This window comes from Temnothorax nylanderi, unplaced genomic scaffold (genome assembly GCF_030848795.1).
Source record: "Temnothorax nylanderi isolate EJ_2023f unplaced genomic scaffold, tnyl_v1.0 TNYL_tig0276_pilon, whole genome shotgun sequence".
NCBI lineage: Eukaryota > Metazoa > Arthropoda > Insecta > Hymenoptera > Formicidae > Temnothorax > Temnothorax nylanderi.
The window spans coordinates 57,957-76,901 of NW_027249338.1; the positions used below are offsets into that span (position 1 = coordinate 57,957).

Here is an 18,945-nt window from a genome sequence, read left to right on the forward strand (position 1 = left end):
CTTTATAAGACTAGTTAGAAGAGGATGCGTAACACTACAAAATGCATGATATCAGTACAAAATTACCTTTTTCAAAAAAGGTAAAAAAAGGGCGCCAAGTACACGCGTGGTTGTTACCTCGGAAAAAAAAACCAAGTGGTAGTATCATTAATTTTATCTCACAAAATTGTCTCACAAAAATTGTCTCACAAAATTGTCTCACAAAATTGTCTCACAAAAATTGTCTCACAAAATTGTCTCACAAAAATTGTCTCACAAAATTATTAAATTACAAAATTGTTACTTCCCTTACGGAAAGAAACTACAGCCAGTAAATATTACACTTGTGTAGTTACTACAGGACCACCTGTAGTTATCACAGAAAGGAACACAATAATCTGTAGTTATTACACGCTGTAATTACTTAGTGCGTGAAATCCCTGTAATATGGAATACACGTCTAATCATGAAGGGTGAAATCCACTACACGTGTAATCCACTATGTAATATACTACACGTGTGGTAAGTGACTTGTGTAGTAGACTACACGTGTAATCCATTATATGTGTAATATACTACACGTGTGGTAAGTGACTTGTGTAGTAGACTACACATGTAATCTACAAAATGTGTAATACACTACTACACATGTGTATTAAACGTAATGCTACCAGTAATCCATAAAATTTGAAATAGCGAGTCTTATCATATATGGAGGGGTAAAAACCACAGTGGTGTAAGTCAAATTTTTACAAATATTTTCTCGTGTGCATAGATGCAATTTATATATTGTACAGATTGCATCTATGCACACGAGAAAATATTTTTAAAAATTTGAGTTACACCACTGTGGTTTTTACCCCTCCACCTCCATATATAGTATACTTTTACTTCAATGCAGCTGTATATATATAAATTATTTTTATAAATATTGTTTGAAATTTATTAGATTTAATGTATCACTTTTTAACCACATTTTATTATTTTTTAATTTCATATTTTATAAGTAATTTCATAATGAGCCGGCACTGGTTTCTGACATTCACTCGACTTTAAGAAATATTATATCATATATCCAATTTAAAATTTTATTACTCTTTTTAAACTGAATTTATTTCTTAAGATGATTTTTGAAAAATTATATATTTGTGCTGGTTATGACATATGTAGACTATATATAACACTTACATCAAATTAAGAAGTAGTCTACCACGTAAGGCTCACGATCCAGAGGTCCCGAGGTCCCGAGTTCGAATCCCACCAAGGTAAGTGTGTTTTTCAAATACAAGAACATATTTATAATCATAGACTGCATCTTAAGAAACAAATTTAGTTATAAAAAAGTAATAAAACTAAGAAAAAAATAATTTTTTTTATGCCGGGTGAATATCGGAAATCAGTGTCCTCTAGTATTAAGAGGACTGCAATCTTGTAATCCTGTAATCCTGTAATATTTTCCTGTAATCCGAGCGTATAGTACGAAAATATTACAGTATATTACAATACTTCAGTCTGTAATTTTGTGTAATACTTTTATGTAGTTCCTGTAATATAATTTTCTGTAATCCGCTGTAGTTTCTTTCCGTAAGGGTTTATTCAATCCAAGTGATATCTATCTTAACAAAATTATTAAAAACAGAAGTCGTTTTTGTTCGACCCAACTGGCCTAATAATTAATATATTTAAACTCACAACGTTTCGAAAAATTATCTCACAAAATTGTCTCACAAAAATTGTCTCACAAAATTGTCTCACAAAAATTGTCTCACAAAATTATTAAATTACAAAATTGTTACTTTATTCAATCCAAGTGATATCTATCTCGAAAAAACCTAAATAACAAGTGGTATCTATTTAAAAAAAAATATGTGAAATCTTTTAATACTGCGCCAATTACAAAGAGAGAATATATATATATATATATATATATATATATATATATATATACCTTATAACAAAATTATTATTATATCACGAAATTGCGTTACCAAACTCAATCCAAGTGATATATATATTTCAAAAAAATATATGAAATCTTTAAATTACGCCAACTACAAAGAGAATATATATATTGCTTTGAAAAATAATTGTAGTGCAACTACTCTTAAAAAATAAAACAAAATTGTGTTACCTAACTCAACCCAAGTGGTATGTATCTTTGTATTCCTGAGGATCTTTCTATCAACCCAAGTGGTAGTGGTTTTAATTCTCCTTGATAAAATTATAATATTACAAAGAATCATTTAATCATTTTAATCACAAAGAATTAAAGAAGTAACATTATAAAATAAAAATATTTAATTAAAATAAAATAAATAAATTTTTCTTGTAAAAAACTTGGCGCTGCTTTTTTAAGGTTAATCCAGACAAACTTGCATAGGTGCATAAGCATATGCATAAAGAGATGGATTGGTCTATTTCCTTTTGCACATATATCTGAACCAATAAATTTCTTACGCTTATGTTTATGCGCGATGCAAATTTGTCTGGATAGACTTTAAAAAAGCAGCGCCAAGTTTTTTACAAGAAAAATTTATTTATTTTATTTTAATTAAATATTTTTATTTTATAATGTTACCTCTTTAATTCTTTGTGATTAAAATGATTAAATGATTCTTTGTAATATTATATATTTATCAAGGAGAATTAAAACTACTACCACTTGGGTTGATAGAAAGATCCTCAGGAATACAAAGATACATACCACTTGGGTTGAGTTAGGTAACACAATTTTGTTTTATTTTTTAAGAGTAGTTGCACTACAATTATTTTTCAAAGCAATATATATATTCTCTTTGTAGTTGGCGTAATTTAAAGATTTCACATATTTTTTTGAAATATATATATCACTTGGATTGAGTTTGGTAACGCAATTTCGTGATATAATAATAATTTTGTTATAAGGTATATATATATATATATATATATATATATATATTCTCTCTTTGTAATTGGCGCAGTATTAAAAGATTTCACATATTTTTTTTAAATAGATACCACTTGTTATTTAGGTTTTTTCGAGATAGATATCACTTGGATTGAATAAAGTAACAATTTTGTAATTTAATAATTTTGTGAGACAATTTTTGTGAGACAATTTTGTGAGACAATTTTTGTGAGACAATTTTGTGAGATAATTTTTCGAAACGTTGTGAGTTTAAATATATTAATTATTAGGCCAGTTGGGTCGAACAAAAACGACTTCTGTTTTTAATAATTTTGTTAAGATAGATATCACTTGGATTGAATAAAGTAACAATTTTGTAATTTAATAATTTTGTGAGACAATTTTTGTGAGACAATTTTGTGAGACAATTTTTGTGAGACAATTTTGTGAGACAATTTTGTGAGACAATTTTTGTGAGACAATTTTGTGAGATAAAATTAATGATACTACCACTTGGTTTTTTTCAGAGGTAATAGAAATTACGTGGATGCAGATTTATCCACAAACTATCCACATGGATGCAACGTTTTTTTTTCATCACTACATCGAAGTCTTTTATCCTCGAAATATCAATAAAAATTCCCTGTACATATTTCTTAATAGATATATCCACAGAGAATCTACATTGATATTTCGGAGATAATAGACTTCGATGTAGTGATGAGAAAAGAACGTTGCATCCATGTGGATAGTTTGTGGATAAATTTGCATCCACGTAGTCCACGTAAATTACGTGGATTCGACGTGGATGTGACGTGACTGTTTTTATCGGGTGGCTGGCCGTACCTGGGGGGTTTAGAAGTACGCAGGTGAGAAAAAAAACGGATTTTCAAGTCATAGTGTAAGTCTTAATTTTTATCGGATATTGATAATTGGTCACTCAGGAACATGCAAATAAATTGCCAGTTTGATTGCTCGGGGGAATTAAGTCGCCAGGCTTAATTATAAATAATTAAAAATAATTATTTTCAAGTCATAGTATAAAAGCTGGGTTTTTTTTAGTAACAAGTATAGTGCTAACACCCCTTACGAAAAAGTAGTACTAGCACTCAGTACTGAGTGATCAGTACTCGTAGTATTGAGAGTATTAGTATGTTAATACTCATGAATACTGCAGAATGGTCAGTACTGTGTCTGTCAGTGCTTACAGTACTGGCAGTACTACAAGCAATAATACTCATTAGTACTTCAAAGTATTGAAGTGGTCAGTACTTTATCAGATTAATATTCGGAGTACTATCATGATAGTACTGCCAGTACTGTAAGAACTAATAGGCACACAGTACTGACCATTCTGCAATATTCTTGAGTATTAACATACTAATACCCAATCAGCAGACAATGTTTTTTAAATGTGTTTTTAATATTTATTTTTTATTAATTATACATTTGTACAATTCATTGTAAAAATAATATTTATTTAATGTTTATTAAATATTTATTTCACATTGATTATTTATTTGAAGTAATAATTTAGAAAAAATATTTATTAAACGTTTATTTAACGTTTATTTAATATTTATTTTACATTAGTAAGTTATTTGCAATAATAAGTTAAAAAAACATTTATTTAACATTTATTCGACATTAATTTAATATTTATTTTATATTAATTATTCATTTGCAATAATAATTTAAAAAAACATTTATTTAATATTTATTCGACATTAATTTAATATTTATGTTACATTAATTATTTATTTGCAATAATGATTTAAAAAAACGTTTATTTAACATTTATTCGATCTTAATTTAATATTTATTTTACATTACTTATTGATTTGCAATAATAATTTAAAAAAACATTTGTATAATATTTATTCGACATTAATTTAATATTTATTTTACATTACTCATTTATTTGCAATAATGATTTAAAAAAATATTTATTTAATATTTATTCGACATTATTTTAATTCTTCGAGTGGGTGTCGGCCACCCAGACAAAAATTCAGGCCCGATATTTTTAAGATAGGCTTTAATAACACAGCCCCACAAAAAAAAATTTTTTTCTGTCCGGCGGACCGGACTAGTCAATTCTTACGTATTTTGGGTCGCTGAATCCGAATCCGAGGTCAGAATTCAAAAGTTGGTTCGTGTTTTTTTTTCTAATCTCAAAAAACATACTTTTTTAGTACATTTTGAGCCGTAATGAAAAAGCGCGAGCTAGTTTCGAAATTCTGACCGTGGATTCGGATTCAAAAGCTTAAATTACATAACAATTGACTAGATTTTTTAATACAAAATGGCAGATCCAATATGGCGGACCCAATATGGCGGATGTTTTTTCAAATTGATCCGATTCGCTTGAAACTTGGTACTCGGGGGTTTTTGTGGTCGCTGAGTACGAATCTGATGTCAGTTTTCCAAAATTCAAAATGGCAGATCCAGTATACCCGATGAGTTTTTGAAAATTGACCAGATTCGCCTAAAATTTGTTACTCGAGGGTTTTTGGGGTCGCTGAATACGAATCTGACGTCATATCATAACATAATCACACTGAAAATGCAGTTTTTCCCACATGACTCTGAGAAAGTACAAATCTTATATATTTGACGTCCAAGACCACAATAGTCAAAGTATATCCACCCTGGCGAAAATGAGAAGTTTCATAAACGTTTGTTTGATGTTTACGTGAGCGTTTGCGGAAGTTCGTTGAGAGTTTAGAAACGGTCAGTAGAGAGTTCGTAGAGCGGAAATTGCAACGCTGCAGCGTTTGAAAGGCGTTTGTATATAGTGTTTTTGAGAGTTTGCACAGCGTTTACATGACGTATGACGTTTGCTGAGAGTTCTTTAAAACATTTAGAGATCCTCTGTTAAGCGTTTAGGCTGCATTCGGAAACGTCACCCGGGTACACACGGGTTACTCCCTTCTCCTTCTAACTTGCTGAGATAGAAAGAGAAGAGAGTTTACTCGTGTGCACTCAGGTGACGTTTTCGAACGCAGCCCTGATAAGTCGAAAGCGTTTGCTTTCATCATTGAAAACTGCGTGCAGCCTCTATTAAAACGCTGTATATAACGTTTCATGAAAGTTCTGAAAAGCTGAGGCAACGCTTTTCAGAGAACGCTCAGTAAACGCTGCGTGCAGAGAGTTTGCTGTCAGATTTTTCAAACGTTTAGCAAATGCTTTTCCCAACGCCGTAAGACAAGCGTTTTCAATCCGTTCAGCAAACGCTCTTCCGATGGCGAATTGTAGAGGCGCAGTGAACGATTTGTAAGGCGTTAACGCAAACGGCTTAAAGACGCCCAAGAAACGGTTTTCCCGACTCCGTAACACAAGCGTTTTCCCTCCGTTCAGCAAACGTTCTTCTAACAATGCCGCTAGGCGGCGTATCTTTCTCGCATTTAAAATACATCCAGCCGCGTATATAAGCAGACCCCCTGCGAGGCGAAAAGCAGATTTTAACATTTAACGCTCTTTACGCCGTTTCTTTTAACGACAAGAGTAAACGCCCATTAGGGCCTAAGCAGAATGGCTGTCTTGGCAATGTTTTATGCCTTAAGTCTTTGTCTTATGTAACGCACAATACTGTACAGTACAGGGGCCCAGAACCGGGCCACGAAGCTACCATCCGTGGGATTATGCCTGAACGTCTCTAAGGCCGTATCCTCTCTAGTCAAAGGTGGCAATGATATCTCTAGGAGTCTCGTGAGTCGAAAGGCTCAAAACAATGTGACACACTACTAGGCGGCCGGTCTTCGCGGGCCGGTCGTCGCACGAGCCCGGTTTGCCGTACGGCGCCTCTGCCCGTCGTCGGGATCTCACCGCTTACGACGGCACGGCGTCTAACGGTCGAACATGAGTTTCGCGAGTTCGATGTCGAGACTCGGAATCGTCTGTAGACGACTTAGGTCCAAGACTTAAGGCATAACTTAAGGACAAAAACTTAAGGAATAAAACATTGCCAAGACAGCCATTCTGCTTAGGGCCATAAGCTCAATAGAGGCTGCACGCAGTTTTCAATGATGAAAGCAAACGCTTTCGACTTATCAGGGCTGCGTTAGAAAACGTCACCCGAGTGCACACGAGTATACTCCCTTCTCTTTCTATCTCAGCGAGTTAGAAGGAGAAGGGAGTATACCCGTGTGTACCCGGGTGCCGTTTCCGAATGCAGCCTAAACGCTTAACAGAGGATCTCTAAATGTTTTAAAGAACTCTCAGCAAACGTCATACGTCATGTAAACGCTGTGCAAACTCTCAAAAACACTATATACAAACGCCTTTCAAACGCTGCAGCGTTGCAATTTCCGCTCTACGAACTCTCTACTGACCGTTTCTAAACTCTCAACGAACTTCCGCAAACGCTCACGTAAACATCAAACAAACGTTTATGAAACTTCTCATTTTCGCCAGGGTGGATATACTTTGACTATTGTGGTCTTGGACGTCAAATATATAAGATTTGTACTTTCTCAGAGTCATGTGGGAAAAACTGCATTTTTAGTGTGATTATGTTATGATATGACGTCAGATTCGTATTCAGCGACCCCAAAAACCCTCGAGTAACAAATTTTAGGCGAATTTGGTCAATTTTCAAAAACTCATCAAGTATACTGGATCTGCCATTTTGAATTTTGGAAAACTGACATCAGATTCGTACTCAGCGACCACAAAAACCCCCGAGTACCAAGTTTCAAGCGAATCGGATCAATTTGAAAAAACATCCGCCATATTGGGTCCGCCATATTGGATCTGCCATTTTGTATTAAAAAATCTAGTCAATTGTTATGTAATTCAAGCCTTTGAATCCGAATCCACCGTCAGAATTTCGAAACTAGAACGCGCTTTTTTATTGCGGCTCAAAATGTACTAAAAAAGTATGTTTTTTGAGATTAGAAAAAAAAAACACAAACCAACTTTTGAATTCTGACCTCGGATTCGGATTCAGCGACCCAAAATACGTAAGAATTGACTAGTCCGGTCCGCCGGACAGAAAAAATTTTTTTTTTGTGGGGCTGTGTAATCAATGTCCCTCCACCTAGGATCCCTATGTTTGAGTCCTTCTCTCGAAGATGCGTACAGAAAGGATTTAAGCCATGTCAGTTATGTTTGATAAACATTCGAAAGTTATTATAGATTGTGACCACCCGGGATGTGACCTCGATCGGTGTATATTTCTTATCGCGACCAAAAATTACAACATTTTTGTTCATCAAGCACATTTCGGGTTCTGCATATTTTATTTGAAACACCCTTTTAAGATGTTTCATGAATTTTTACGTGCACATAATTAAATTGGAAATATGAGACTGAATCCATCTGGGTGCCGACCATCCAGTGTGGTCAAGGCGTATTAAAAAAAGAGGTGTGGCCTCGGGAGGGTTAATATTTATTTTACATTAATTATTTATTTGCAATAATGAATTGAAAAAAACATTTATTTAACATTTATTCGACATTATTTTAATATTTATTTTACATTAACTATTTATTTGCCATAATGATTTGAAAAAACATTTATTCATTGTAACATTTATTCGACATTAATTTAATATTTATTTCACATTAATTATTCATTTGCAATAATGATTTGAAACAACGTTTATTTAACATTTATTCGGCAGTAATGTTATATTTATTTTACATTAATTATTTATTTGCAATAATGATTTAAAGAAACATTTACTTAACATTTATTTAATATTAATTTAATATTTACTTCAAATATTATTTTATATTAATTATTTTATTATAAGAGATGTTTTATTATTTTTCTGTTGTCGTTTTGCTCTATAAATGCCGTTTCGTGGCAAATTTCCGCGTCACGTATCTATGTATATAAAGCTGATACATATATTATATATGTATGTGTGTGTTCAGATATTGCGCTCGAATTCCTTCGCGTTTTGAAAACGCCCGATCGTTTCATTCAGATGGCGCGACGCGTGAGTCGCCACTTTCAAAGCGCCCCCACCTCCTTCCTCGATCTCGTTCAGTGTCATGGCCGCTCTTGCTGCGTTTCTTCGGACGAGACGAGTACGTTTTCCTTCTTTCGTAACTGATTGAGCTAAGCGGCACGTATTCTGGAGACCAACCGAGCGAGATTCGACTTCCCAAGGAGAGCTCACCGCCACATAGTGGGGCAAAAATGAGAAATCGTGTTTCGTAATTGTCTAGAGCCTTCAAATGTTATTCAATTTTAATGCATTTTTTTTTTAATTGAAGCTTATTTAATTCCGAACAATGTTGTCGAAGCCGATTTTTGAATTGGGTTTTCTTTCAAAATGGTGGATGTAATATTAGCCCAGTCAAATGGGCTGAAATTTTGACTTTTCAAGGAAATAATACTATGTGCGCTGTAACTAGCGTGGAAGTGTGTCTTTTGGGGTTGTAATGAAGATACTAAAAGCCCACCCCCGTACCATTGTCGTAGCAAAAATGGGGGTGCAAAAAAGGTCCCAAAAATTGGTTTTTTGCAAATAACTCAAAAAGTATCGCAATTAGGGAAAAAAGTGAAGACGTGAAAGTTGTAGAGAATTAAATTTTACACAAAAAAGGTCCAGAGAAAAATTTTGTACGACCAATTGCAGTCGATCTAGATTTTTTTTGAAATAATAGGTATTTCATGACACATGGAAAACACATGAGCGCGTCGCACATTTTTTATCAATAGTTAGAAAATGGCGACTCGAATAAAAAAATAGTTCAAATAGAAGTTGTAGACAATTTAATTGCGAACAATTTCCATTTTTTTTTTTTCGATACGATCAATATTGACAGAGATATGAATTTTTGAAAACATTTATTATCGATCCTCGAGTATGATTTTTAGTGGTAAAATCGCTTGTAACTCAACATCTGTAAGTTTAACGCAAATATTACATCCGATGAAAGTGAAAGATAATTAAATTTCGAAAATTTTGATGTATATGCAAACTCATTTTGGATATATGCGTAGGTGATAATGCTAATAAACATGAAAAATTGTCATTTTTTGTGGATTTTGTCAAAAAAAGTCACTTTCGGTTAGCTGTAGGTCAAAATGTCTGTCTACATTTTTTGAAGAGAATAAAATTATCTTTAAAACGGCGTTTGGTTCATCTTTGTACGATCATTTGTTAACAAGTTACAGCTGTTTAAAAATTTCATAAAAAATACAATTTCATACAAAATTAATAATATATTTAAAAAATATATACGTAATAATTTTTTAAAAATTGGATTTCACCTATTTTTAGTAGTTTATATGTGTGTGAAAGTAATGCAGCACTGTAAGTTCATCGAAAGGTATGATTTCTTTAAAAAAAGAACCCTCGAAAAGTGGTGTTTTTTAAAGAAATTATGCAAAAGTGGCATTTGTATTTAGTTTTTTGCATGTATCTTCTTTTCTATTGATTTTACGAAGAAATTTCATCCGATCAAAATTAAAGCTGATAAAATTTCCTACAAAACTGATACTTTGATATTCGATTTGTAATAAGTAGTATTATGAAACGGACAATTGAAAATGCTTGTGATTTTGAATTTGCAGAAAAGTGAAATTTTGGAGCATTTGCAAAGTTAAAAATAATGTACTTAACAAATTTTTAAAATTTTTTCAAGTATTGGAAGTCATTCTGCATACATTTAGGTGTCATTCAGTACCGGTGCGATATTTTTAGGACGAATAGTACACAAGAAAACCCCATGCTGTCGGATAGCATGGGGCGAGCAGGTAGTCGGGCTTCAGTGTAACTTGTTAACAAATGATCGTACGAAGATGAACCAAACGTCGTTTTAAAGATAATTTAATTCTCTTCAAAAAATGTAGACAGACATTTTGACCTACAGCTAACACAAAAAATGACAATTTTTCATGTTTATTAGCATTATCACCTACGCATATATCCAAAATGAGTTTGCATATACATCAAAATTTTCGAAATTTAATTATCTTTCACTTTCATCGGATGTAATATTTGCGTTAAACTTACAGATGTTGAGTTACAAGCGATTTTACCACTAAAAATCATACTCGAGGATCGATAATAAATGTTTTCAAAAATTCATATCTCTGTCAATATTGATCGTATCGAAAAAAAAAAAATGGAAATTGTTCGCAATTAAATTGTCTACAACTTCTATTTGAACTATTTTTTTATTCGAGTCGCCATTTTCTAACTATCGATAAAAAATGTGCGACGCGCTCATGTGTTTTCCATGTGTCATGAAATACCTATTATTTCAAAAAAATCTAGATCGACTGCAATTGGTCGTACAAAATTTTTCTCTGGACCTTTTTTGTGTGAAATTTAATTCTCTACAACTTTCACGTCTTCACTTTTTCCCCTAATTGCGATACTTTTTGAGTTATTAGCAAAAAACCAATTTTTGGGACCTTTTTTGCACCCCTATTTTTGCTACGACAATGGTACGGGGGTGGGCTTTTAGTATCTTCATTACAACCCCAAAAGACACACTTCCACGCTAGTTACAGCGCACATAGTATTATTTCCTTGAAAAATACCCATTTGACTGGGCTATATAGCGGCTGGAAAACAGAAAGCATTAAACCGATTTGTACTAAATTGCGTATATGTATGTTTTTGATGTCGCAGATCATGAATTTGCTTTAGTGCACAAAATTCTTTTACATGGAAGCAAAATTATAGACTCACATTTATTACCAATCGGTGAATTATTTGAAGAAGTACAGGAAAAACGTAATAAAAATTTCTAGTGATTTAGAGAATATTACACTCGAAAACATTGCAGAAGTGCAACAAATAAAGAATATTAAAATTATAAAATTAATTATAATAAATTTAATATGGTCACCATAAACAAGAAATATATATTATATATCGTACCAGTAAATATGAATAAATGTAAGTATCATGAACTGATTTGCACAAGATATACATATGAATAAATATTTTTAAGGCCACTAATTGTGAATATGTTGCAACAATTAAGAAATTTCAAATAGCGAAAATGAAGTATGGTGGATGCCAAAATTAAAAATTAATATAATTTTTGTTAAAAATTATATTAAAACGTTTAAGAGATTGTTGATTACATTATCTGCAATCATAATTGCAAAAATCAAAATGGTGCATTCAATATGGCGGATATTTATTTACTTTTGTGAAAGTAACACTGTCGCATAAGAGGAGTATAACTATTTGGAGTATTCGCGTGAATAATCAATTACTTGGAAATCGTTATATGTAATTTTTTATAGAACTAGAAAACAATTTTTATTTAAATATCCGCCATATTGAATGCACCATTTTGATTTTTGCAATTTTGATTGCAGATAATGTAATCAACAATCTCTTAAACGTTTTAATATAATTTTTAACAAAAATTATATTAATTTTTAATTTTGGCATCCACCATACTTCATTTTCGCTATTTGAAATTTCTTAATTGTTGCAACATATTCACAATTAGTGGCCTTAAAAATATTTATTCATATGTATATCTTGTGCAAATCAGTTCATGATACTTACATTTATTCATATTTACTGGTACGATATATAATATATATTTCTTGTTTATGGTGACCATATTAAATTTATTATAATTAATTTTATAATTTTAATATTCTTTATTTGTTGCACTTCTGCAATGTTTTCGAGTGTAATATTCTCTAAATCACTAGAAATTTTTATTACGTTTTTCCTGTACTTCTTCAAATAATTCACCGATTGGTAATAAATGTGAGTCTATAATTTTGCTTTCATGTAAAAGAATTTTGTGCACTAAAGCAAATTCATGATCTGCGACATCAAAAACATACATATACGCAATTTAGTACAAATCGGTTTAATGCTTTCTGTTTTCCAACCGCTATATTACATCCACCATTTTGAAAGAAAACCCAATTCAAAAATCGGCTTCGACAACATTGTTCGGAATTAAATAAGCTTCAATTTAAAAAAAAATGCATTAAAATTGAATAAGATTTGAAGGCTCTAGACAATTACGAAACACGATTTCTCATTTTGCCCCACTGTGCGCCAGAAAAAGGAGAGCTGCGGCAGCTCGCGTCCGAGAGGGAGGATTGAGGCGAGGAGTCCGGTCCAGCGAGCAGGGCCCTTCCAATATTCTCATTTGGGACGCCATATTGGAAGATCGACATTGATCGTAGTAGTACAAGGGGCTCTGCAAGGTTAATTCTCGTCTTGAGATCTTGAAATTGCTCTCATTCTTGTGGCTCTGGTTTATATTCTAGCCCTAGAATTGATCTCGTAGACAAATGCAGAGGCCCCCCTCTCTTTTCTTTTCTTTTCTTTTCTTTTCTTACTTTGATTTCAATCAGTAATCCAAACTCCTTAATTCCGTCCTGTAAGATCTGGTTAATTCTCGTCTTGAGATCTTGGAATTGCTCTCATTCTTGTGGCTCTGGTTTATATTCTAGCCCTAATGTAATTTTAATATATGCATTACAATTTTACACTGTCAAATAATAAATATTATCGTTTGATAATAATAACAACAGTATAGATAATAGTAACAATTTTATTACTTGACTTATTTCATTCTATTTTTGACAACTCGTATATACATTAGAGCTCTCAAAAACCGGGTAACCGGTTAACCGATTAACCGGTTAATAACGATTACGACGGTTCAAAACCGGTTTTGCGGTTTTTACGGTTACGGTTACCCGTATTGAACGATTAATAGAAATTTAGTAGAAATTCGAACAATGAATAATTTTTTCCCAAAGTGAATAACTTTTTATTTCTCTTTAAAAGTATTTCATTGAAAGATTTAAAAACACATCGTAATCATAATTTTTTATTAGACAAATTACATATAATGAAACAAAATGAACATAAATGAACATAATGTATACATAACATTCTTTCTGTTTATAAAGGGATAACTTTAAATAAAATATATCCAAAATAATATACATATATCTATCACAATCAAAAACTAACAAAATTATAAATTACGAATATTATTAGCAATATGTATATTATACATTAATTGTGGCTAAGGTCTATACTATGTCATAGTGTAGATCTTAGCTACATTTCTGGCAAGTCAGTCCAAAGTATGCGGCTTTGTTTTCTATCCTTTTTATCTGTAGCAATTTTATTTCTTTTTTTTTTTAATTATTTTTTATGTATTATTTCTTATGTATCAGGTTTCTGAAGAAGACTAAGTATATAAAGTCGAAACGTAAAACGTTAATTGTATTTAAAATTTGTTTAATTAAACCAGATTTTGTTTTTAAATTTAAGTTAATGACCTTTTTATAACTCGAAAATCAGCCAGCCTTCCTTCCTATAGTTTATTTTGTGCTGTTAGTTTTTTTAATTTAGTTATATTTTTTTCCATTAACACATTTGTTATAGTGATTGTGCAGTAGAAAATCTGAAAAAATAAATGTTTTTAAAGAGTAAAGATAGTATATATTTTGAAATCTATGTATTTTATGTAAACATAACATTTAAATTTATTTGCAGTTTATTTTAGAACATGCCAAAAAAAGCAACAAGCACAGTAAGAACTGTGCCGCAATCAACACGTAGAACTACGTCTATTAGAATAGAACATATATGGAAGAGGCATTCAACATCAAGTCTGTGTCCGACATCGTGCAAGAAAGAAACGTTAATTGTGCAAGATTCATCCATTCATTTATTCATTTATTTATTTATTAAATTGCAAAAACATTTAACTTACATCGAGAGCTTTCAAAAACTATATAATAAAGTATATTTTTCTTTAATACTTTTCAAGAAGGTTTAAAAAATCGGTATCGAAAAATTAACCCCAAAAACATTTAGCTTACATCAAAAGCTTTTCAAAACTATATTTATATTTATTTAATCCTTGCCTTGCGGCTTAGGATGACTTCCGTCAACCCTTACATAAATTTACGCTTTCTCCTTTACATACATACATTTATATTTCATTTACAAACCACTAGCATTCTGTCTTTCCATTTCCCCTCCCACTATTCTTCTTCCGTCCCCTCCCCCCCTACCGCTTCCCTTCTAACCTTTTCTATCCATTTCATTACCTCCAGTCCATTTCCTTCCTCTCCTAAAAATACATTTAACTGTATCTCATTTTTTGTCGCTTCGCATTCTTTTAGTATATGTTCTATATTCTCCTCTTCTCTTTGGCATATTCTGCATCTTCTATCCTCTTCCCCTCTCCAATGTTCACTGCTTTTTACCTCGCTCCCACATCTGTATCTGGCTATCAACATTCTATCTTTTTTCTTCTTCTTCCCTAGTAAATACTTTGGTAGCTCCTCTGTTACAATCTCTTTATAATTGCTATTGTATCTTGACTCGTTTATCCTTATTTGTCTCTCTTCCTTCTCTTTTTCCTCTATTCTCCTTACGAGGTTCTCCGCCGCCTCCCCGTCCTCTGCCTCCATTTCTCTCCCTAGCTGCTCCTTCTCCATTCCTGCCTTCTCTATTAGTTCTCTTCTCTTCATCTCCCATTTGCTTTCCTTTTTCCTTGGCCTGCTCCTCTCTAGATCTTTTATACATGCTTGAACTATTTTCTTTTCTGACTGTCTCGCCTTCTCCTTGTACCTCACAGCTCTCCTTATTGCCCTCATTTTTATTTCCTTTATTTTGGCCTCTTCCGATATTATGTAATTCGGGGTTCTTCTATCCAATCCTAAAATCCATTTAACGTACTTTCTTTTTATTTTATCTAATCTGCTTTCGTATAACCACCCCCATATTTCGGCTCCATATAATGCCACGCTTTCTACCAGTGCCTCAAACATTTTCATCCTTCTCCCGAAATCCTCTTTAAATATTCTCTTGCCTATGCTCCATGTCCTCTTCATCGCTATTGTAGCCTTTTTCATCCTCTCCTTTATATGACTCTCCGCTCCTCCATTCTTCTGTAGTATATATCCTAGATACTTTATTTCTTTGACCTCCTCTATTTCCTCCTCCCCCCATTTCCATGCCCTTTTCTTCCTTCTCCCCCCCGCTTTCTCGAACACCATTATTTTTTATTTCTCTGGGCTCAAACTCAAGCCTTTTCCTTCCAAATACTTCTTGAATCTTCTCATCATTTCCTTCAATTCCGCCTCTCTCGTCGCCATTAACACTACGTCATCCGCGTATGATACTGTCCAGAATTTTCCCTTCCCTATCACCAGTTCTCCTGCTTGTCCTTTTTCCATTCCTTCCTCTAAATCCATGATGTATACATTGAATAGATTCGGGCTCAACGGGCATCCCTGTCTCAGTCCGTTTATTGTCCAAAATTCCTCTGTCTTCTTGTCTCTTATCTTCACTACATTTCTCGTTTCTTTATATGTCTCCATTATTCTTCGCCTCAAATTATCTTCAATTCCTATCTTCTTCATTATTTCATTCAGTTTTCTTCTATCCACTTTATCGAAAGCTGCTCTGAGATCTACAAAGAATGCAAAAATCTTTCCACTTTTCTTACTCAGCTCCTTATTCGCTACATAGTTTACTGTATATACTGCATCCATCGTTCCTCTATTCCTTCTAAACCCGAATTGCACTTCCCTTAACTTAGACTCTATCTCTTTCTCCAATCTGGCATTTAGGATGCTTGCATATATCTTGTACGCCGTATTCATTAGCGTAACTCCTCGGTAATTTTTTGGGTCGTTTCTCTCTCCTCTTTTGTATATTGGGCTGATCATACCTTTATTCCAATCTCCCCGTATACCCTCTCCTTTCCAGATTCTGTTAATTAGCTTCAGGAATTCTTCGCCTACATCCTTTTGCATAAACCTCCACGCCTCGTTCTCAATCCCGTCCTCTCCAGTTGCCTTTCCCATCTTCAGTTTCTTTAGTACTTCGATCACCTCCTCCCTTGATATTTCTTCGACTCCGTTTATACTCTCCGTCCTCGTGCCGTCTTCTTCTTCCTCGTCTTCTATGTCTAGCACCACTCTTTCCTCCGTCCCTCCTAACATTTTCATGAAGTGGTCTCTCCATTCCTCCATTTGTATCTCCTCGCTTATCCCTTCATTTTTCTTTTTCTTATATTTATTTATATACTTCCAGGCTTCCGCTTCGTTTTTAATGTTCCTTATCCTTTCTTCTTCCTCGCTTTCGTGCCTCTTCTTCTGCTCCTTACACCATTCCTTGTGCTCCTTTCTTTCCCTCACAAACTCTTCTTTTCCGATCCTTCCCTTTTTCCAGTTCCTCATCGATTTTCTCAGCCTTCTTTTCCTTTCCTTCCATTCTTTATTATACCATTCTCTTCTTCCTAATCTCCATGGTATTATTCTTTTCTTATGCTTCGTTATAGCGCTCTTTACTTTTTCTTTCATCTCCTTCCAGATATCTTCCGTATCTGTTTGTGTACTCGCCCATCCTTCACATTTCTCATGATATTCTCTCCTCCCTTCTTCTGTCCAGTCGCTTTTTTCTAATTCTATTTCTTTCTTCCTTCCACCTGCCTTCATCACCTTTGGTCCCATCAACTCCACCTCCAGCGGAACATGATCCGATTCCGTTCTGATTCCTTCTTCCACCATATTTATTTCTTCTCCTGCTCTATCATTCCCTAGGACATAGTCTATAACCGATGATCCCAAATCTTCTATATAAGTCCATCCCCCTTCTCTTCCGAAACTCCCGTTTAGTATCGCCCATCCTCTTTCTTCTATTTTATCTATTAGTATACGTCCTTCCCTATTTATAACTTTATCTACCGAGTTTCTGGTCTCGCTCCTCTTTTCTATCTCTTCTTCCTCATTCATCGGTCCTCCTCTGCTTCCCGTTCTCGCATTGAAATCACCTCCTACTAGCAACCATTCTTTGTCCTCTTCTTGTATCTTCTCCCTTAGTGTATCCATCGTATCTTCCATCTTTTGACTGTATAACGTGATTATTCTCCATTTGTTTCCATTATATTCTACTTTTATTTCTGCCACTTCGTCGCTAATCTCCCTAGTCTCTACCAATTTCAAATTCTTGTTGACCGCTGTTATTATCCCTCCTTTTGCTCTTCCTTTTCTGTGTTCTCTTTTCGCTGGTATACAATTCCAAATAAATTTACTGGACAGTTTGTTTTTAATCTTCCTCCATTTATCGTCCTCCACCCATGTCTCCACTAGTCCTATCACATCAAAATTTTCCAAATAATCCCATGTTTCCTCACATTTCTTAATTAGTCCCGCTACGTTCCAGAAGCATATCCTTAATCCCCCTTCTTTTTCCGCCTTATTTTCTTTTTCTCCCTCCTCTCTCACTCTCCCTCTCTCCCTCTCCCAGTCTTTACTCTTCTCTACTCTTTCTGAAAAACATCTCTGTTTTCCAGCCTTTCGGTGCTTTCATTCCATTTCTTTTCACAATTGTCTATCCATATTCTTTGGTATCCTACCGTTGCTTTCTTCCCCTTCTCTCTCTCCGCCTTTACTATACTCCATAGCTGCTTTTGTATTTGCCTCTCTGTTGCCGTCAGATCATCATCCATATATATCTTTCTTGCTCTTCCTATCTCCTTCCTCTTTGACATTATTTCTTTTTTATCCTCCCATCTATGAAATCTGACTAGCGTCATTTTGTGTTCACCCCGGCCAATTACCTGCACTTCATCCACTTCCACCTTCTTTTTGGAGATTTCTTCAAGTAATTTCACCATCCTCTCCCTTCCTTCACCTCCACTTTCTACTTTTATTCCTTTTACAATTATGTTATTCTTCCTTCTTCTCCTTTCGGCTAATTCAGCGTTTCTTTCCATCTCTTTCATTCTCTCCATTAGTTCTCTGCTCTCTATCTTTTCGCCTCCGCAATTCTCCGCTTTTTGTGCTTTCTCCTCCAACTGTTTTATTCTGTTTTCTAAATTCGCTTTTTGCCCTTCCCAAAGCATTTCTCTCTTTCTATATTCCTCCCTCAGGACGTGTATTTCTTTCATTATCTCTTCTTTATCCTTCTTTCTTTCTCTTTCTTGTTCCTCCATTTTCGCTAAGATTTCTTTCAGCATTCTTTCCGCCTCCATGCCTTTTTCTTTCCCTTCCTCTCTTTTTATTTTGTTTGGCGGCGATCTTATTACCCTTTTTTCTTTACTAAAATTTTCCAGTATTTCCTTTTCGGCCCTATCTGCTATTTCTT

At 33.7% G+C, this 18,945-nt stretch overlaps 1 pseudogene; it reads right to left on the reverse strand.

Annotated features, from left to right (window-relative positions):
• Positions 1-14,940: 14,940 nt before the first annotated feature.
• LOC139780404 (uncharacterized) lies at positions 14,941-17,700 on the reverse strand (annotated as a pseudogene).
• Positions 17,701-18,945: the final 1,245 nt, after the last annotated feature.